At 30.9% G+C, this 6152-nt stretch overlaps 1 protein-coding gene across 2 annotated transcripts in view; it reads right to left on the bottom strand.

Moving 5' to 3' along the window:
- CrzR (corazonin receptor) overlaps positions 1 to 5729 on the bottom strand; it is a gene marked incomplete at its 5' end in the record, with an annotated part of 48130 nt that extends 42401 nt beyond the window's left edge. For both annotated transcript variants that reach the window (XM_014427109.2, XM_014427108.2), the window contains 1 exon segment: positions 5672 to 5729.
- Between the last annotated feature and the right edge of the window lie 423 nt (positions 5730 to 6152).

Below are 6152 nucleotides of genomic sequence, written 5' to 3'. Positions count from 1 at the left end.
TATTTATTTATTTTATTATTTTTTTTTTACTTTTATCATCCCATAGGCGTTGATGACCAGAGGGTTTTACGCCTTTAAGCAACAATCAACAACAACAATTCAATTTTTCTCTAAAATGTATTTTTTTTGTATCAAAATACATTCTTCCACTCATGTCTTTCTTTTGTTTTATATCCTTATGTATTTAAAGTAGAACCTGAACGAATGTTGCTAACCAGTTCTTGCGAGGGTGGAAAGGCCGAATATTATTACACGAGTACACAATGAAATAAAAAGCATCTGTTCATGTTCCGGGTTCAAACCCTCGCAGAGCGCTCTTCAATGTTCAAAATAAATATGGAAATATTTTCATACAGGTTTAAACCGCAGAGTATATTCCAAATATGCAGATCATTGTATCAACCAGTGTTTTTCAACAAACAGAAAGACTCATTTTATATTCAGATGAATCGGTAGGTAAATACAGCATAAATGGGATACCATTTTCTGATCAGTCGAGATTTGAAATTTCTCTGAAAACCATATTTCCTGGTTAAAACAACTCGTATTGATTGTGTGGGTGGATTTTTCTCAATAGCTTGATTTGCAGCACTTAGAGGTTCGAAAAGGAGTGTAATGACCCAGGTTACAATGTGTTGATATTTATGATTTTTTAAAAAATTTTTATTCTTCAAAAAGCGAAGTTTAAGGTTACGTGGGAGAACTTCATTCAACTTTGTAGTATTAAATATAAACACCTGGGAATCAATTGGTGAAACAATTAGAGGCTGTCATCGTCAATGAAAAGAACCACTAAAAACATATAAGAGAAAAACTTAGTAAATTAAAAGAAAAAAATGGATGTTTATTTTTTCAAATCTAATATAATAATAAAAAAATAAATTGAAATAGAAATTTTTATTCCATTTGAATACAGACAAAAAATAACCCAAATTATTTAAAATTACTTAAACAAATAGATACATTGTTTAAATAATTTTTAATCGATTTAATATACCAGAAAAATAATAATGTATGTTTAATTATAACTAAATATATTATTTGACCTCAAACTTTTTATTGTGTTCATTTAATCTAGATGCATTTTCAAATCTAGCAATAGCGAAGCATTACCCAGTAAGCAGTAATAAGATATGAGCTGTGATCGCAAGTGTTACGACCCCGGCAACTGTTGCGTATTCTTTAGTGTAAGAGAGTTTACTTGAAGTGGGCATAAGGAAATATGAATCAGTTTCTTAGAAAAACTAACTAGCAAACTGTTACAATAACCATGTAAGGCCAACCAGACCGATCTGGATAAATATAATTAAATAATAAGAAGTAATTTTAGAGATTAAAACGTGAAAAAAATTAACAAAATCCGTTTAGATCCTTGTAAAATAAAGAGAGGGAACTCTTAATGTCTCCAGGGTCAACTTCTTAACTAGGAGTAATGTCGATTCTTCTAATATCAGGCCAATAAAGTTCACTTCTGTTCTTGTTAAAGATCTTTTAAAGGAATTGAGACTCCGGAATTGGACAATTCTCTCCTTTGTTGTTCTGCAAAGCCTCTTCTGGAGGACTTAATCTTCTGAGCTAGAAATTACTTAAATCCGGATGAACAGTATAAGGCTTAGAGCTACTAGAAATACTAGCAAGCTTGGCAGGCCATATTGAACTTCCACAGTGACTAGGAGAATTCCGGAAAAGTAATTTGAAAGTTGTGTCCTATGTTGAAAGAAAAAAATAAAAGTTTAAAAGGTTAATAATATTCTATCCTTGTGTATATAAGCATTAATGGCTATCTAATGATATATTAATTTTTATGACACTCTATATTTATTTTATTTGTTTTGATTGGTAAATACACATTATGAAGTTCAAAATAATTAGCTACATAGATTCTTTTTTTTTTTTTTAATATTACAATCTGCCACAACATTGTTGGGCAATAAGTAATAATGATAACTGATTACATTCAGACTAATATTAAATAACATAAGAATAAAAATAAATAAGTAAATGAAAAAAAAGAATTATATAAAAATGAATGAAATCTCTCTGTCTCTCTTAACAGAATGATAAAGAAAATAAACATAATCAAACTATGTTCATTAAAACATAAATAAATAAATGAAATAATCACCAGTCACATTTACACTCTTATATACAATATTTACACTATCGACGTGAGGGATCCCTGAGCCCACTCTATCCCTACATATGAGAGGTAGAGCTAATGAGCCAGTGGAAGCTGTAACATTACTTCTAATATCTATGATCATTACTATTATTATAACCGCCCTTTCCATTAACAGTGTAAATTATTAACCTTGACTAAAACTTAGAGTTGTACTAGAACGAAGACTAAGAACAATAGTACAATATGAGCTTTGAGTAGAACACACATAGGATTCAGGAATGCCCGACACACCGAGGACAATATTTTCACAGTTATATGCATAATCAATAAGTTTATTGAAGGGCGCGAAGTGATTCCCTTTCCTTCCTAGATGTCTCTTGGGCTTTTGATAATGTACATATAGTGGAACTCGAATAGGCGATAAAAGATGGAGGAGTTCTCTTTATCCTCAACGGAAATAAATCAGATAAAGAAATCCCCGGAGCAAAATAATGGGACAAGCTTTAGCACATTATTTTTGTAATAAATACTAACAAGAAATATGGGAAGCTCACTTTTTTTCCTAATATTGTTTTTAAAAACACAAATAGAACATGAAAAAACAATCATCATGTATTAAAAATAGAACGTGTTGAAGATAGATATATGAGGACTCGCTCATGTTCTATGACCAACATCAGAAATTAGAAAATCAAACTACAATTTACTTAATAAAACAACGGATTAAGTTAATTTTATTACAGTCCAAAATCCTTAATGCTCCTTACTTTGTCACAAATCAAATCATCCATCAGGATCTCAATGTCCCATATGTTGCCGATTTGGCCAGAACCAGATACCAATCCTTCCATGATAAACTTCCCAACCACCCAAACTAACTCGTTTCTAGCCTGGTTTCTCCTTCATTACCTAATAATCCTCATACGCGTCTGAAAAGATGATGGCCTCGAGATCTTCTCCTTTAGAAATGTTTTTGGAGTTCTATCAATGGGTAGATTCGCAAATTTACTTGATGTGTATACAGTTGCCAATAACTATAAATAAATTACTAAAAAAAAAAGTTAATTTTAAGTACAGTAAATCTCATTTCGGATTAAATGAGTTGAACGAATTAAATAATAATTAAAAAAGTGTCGAGAATGTAGAGGTCTCAAAATTTGGTTGCCGATGTTGTGACTTAGTTATTTTTGTCACCAAAAGATGTGCCTAGTGATTCAAATTATAAGATTGTCCAACTAAAAATTCATTATATTTTTGACTGAGCTGATAATTCAATTATTGAGATTAAAAAAAGGGCTTATAACAACTATTGATTATAATTTATATTTAATACAGATAGATAGCATAATGAATGATTAAGCTGATTTTTTTTCTTTAACTGTTCACAGAATAACTATAAAATCGAATTCGAACGAAATGAAAACGTTCCTCAAGAAATGATGAGTTCATTACATGATTTTAGGATTCTAGCCGTCCCCCATCGGATTTATAGAATTCACTGAAATTACTAAATTGCTTTTTCCGTGGTTTAATCAATAATTTAATAGCAGCCATTATTTTCCAATTGTTCATTGCAACTATTTTTTGTTTAACGCTCATTTATTACTATTATCTGACACCTTCATTTACCTTGGAAGAAAATTTTATTAAAAGAAAAGTCTAAAAATTCAAATTTCATGGTATTATAAATGAAAGACCCTTATTTCATTTATTAATATGAAATATTAACCGAAATTATCTGAAATGAAGATTGTAGAAAAATGAGCTTTATAAAATGTTCATTGAGGTTGAAAAAAATAGAATATAAAATAATATTAACATTATATATAATGTTGTATATTAATTATTATGTATATAATAATATAAATATGGCAATTAGAAGAATATAATAAAGTAATAATAAACAATCATTAGCAAAGTTTAATTAAGTTAATTTTTATTACTTTGTGTGGTTGTATACTGCCCTGGTTTGCATGAAAGTTTTTTTAAAAAAAAAGAAGACATTTTTGAGATTAAAGATAAATTTAGTAAGAAACAGTACTCCTGTCGTTTAAATTTATTGAAAATATAGTAAATAAAATAATTTTTAAATGTCTCATGATGTAGCATATTTAGACCTAGGATTGTTTTACATAAAGAAAATGTAGTCAGTATCTTTTGAGGAACGTGTCCTTGTGGGTTGGGGTGAAGAGCGCCCGATTCGGAACGTTGTAGGTTCGATTCCCACCTGGAGCAGTTAATATTTTTGTTTTAGTGGTCCCCAAAAATGAATCCCGACACTCCTACCTTAGTACGCGGTGACAACTCTAGTAACCACCAGGGTTGGATAAAGAACCAGGAGGCCTTACTTGCCTGACTTCTTCTCAGCCCCAATAACAAATACCAAAGTATCATAATAATAACAATAATAATTAGAATAATACAGAAAGATAGATAGATGTGCGCTGAGGAGCCTCAAAGATACATTTTTTTAAAAATACAACGGGATTGGTTGACTTGGAAGATGAAGGATGCCAGGAAAAACTTAAGATGGTAGGAAGGTTAAAGCAACTTGTGCATAAAAACGCGAAACAGAGGGGCTCCTAGGGATCCCGAAGATTTATCGTACACAGCAATTTATAAAACGTTTTAATTTCGCTTCGAGATACCATATACGCCCCCATATACCGTATAATAATCAAAGTGGGGAAATATTAAAGAAGTAATCAGGAGCCTACGGGTTTCAAAAGGAAATAGGTGGTGGAGGTAATTTAGACGTTTAAGAGTGGAAAAGCTACGGCGGGAGAAATTGGATACATGGTTTTTCCAGGAAAGCGTTTCATCAAAGGTGATTCCCAGGTTTTTGATGGTGGGGTAAAATTTGATGGGACTATCATGTAGGAACTGAGTTGGAATATTAGGAACAGTTTTAAGGAGATGATTGGAGCCTATTAAGATTGCCTTCGTCTTCTCCGAATTCAGCTTCAACTTGTTAGCTCTCGCCCATTCACAAATCCTATCAAAATCTTCTTGAATTTTTCTATGGCTCATAATTGTTCAGAAGGCGGGAAGGATAGTTAGGAAGGATAGGATAGATGGAAATCATTTGCTTAGACGTGGTATTGGGAATGATTGATCTGGAGGGGAAGGCCATTAATGTAAATAGCAAACAGTGTAGGAGATAGAGAGGAACCTTGAGGGACACCACAGGAGAGGGGGAGGGTCTTAGCTCCATGATCAAGCTCCATGATCTGGAAGGACTACATACTGGGACCGATTTAAGAGAAAGGATTTGAACCAACACAGGACACTGATGGATAGAGGAAGATCACGCAGTTTAGTTAAGGGCATGTTATGGTTAACTGAGTCATTCTGTATCTTGTGCCTTTTTTGGTTCGTAAGACACCACTCTAAAGAGGCGTTTTGCTTAAAAATACTTTAAAAAGTTTTTCATTTATTAAAAAAAATTTATTATTTTATAAATTTATTTATTTTTTTAAATACGTTAATGTGTGTTAACTTTTAATATATAACTATCTATGTTAAATTGGTATCATTTTCATTACTTACCCCAACGTTTCAATTCCTGATGTGTTCTTCCTTAATTCAAGTGGAGAATATTTTCTACCTGAAATTAGAAATATTGATAAATTAAAACTGGCAAAAAACGTTTCTTTATCTAAAATAAAAATTTATAAGTAATATATATTCCAAATTAAATTTATTACAAAACGTTTCTCATAACCTTTATTATGCTCTTATAATTTCATATTTTTCTAATCATAATTCCGCTTGTCATTTATAAAAAAAATTAAAGCAGATAACATTTTATACAAATTTATTTTGAAAATTTATTATTTTCCTCTTTCTAGATTTTCAATTACAGAAGTAAGATATTAAAATTTTGATTGCCATAATTGAAATCAATTCCAAGCTGTCATTTCATTTTCTCAGCGATAAGGAAAAGTCTTAATAAATTTACATATGCATTGAAAGCATCTATGATAAATGCTTTCTATTATCTGCTAAACGTCTTGAAATGTCTGTAGAA

The sequence above is a fragment of the Halyomorpha halys genome, unplaced genomic scaffold (assembly GCF_000696795.3).
Source record: "Halyomorpha halys isolate HHAL.00 unplaced genomic scaffold, Hhal_1.1 Scaffold623.1, whole genome shotgun sequence".
Taxonomy (NCBI): Eukaryota; Metazoa; Arthropoda; class Insecta; order Hemiptera; family Pentatomidae; genus Halyomorpha; species Halyomorpha halys.
Note: the sequence above shows the minus strand (reverse complement) of the source record. Positions and strands in the feature narration are given on the sequence as shown.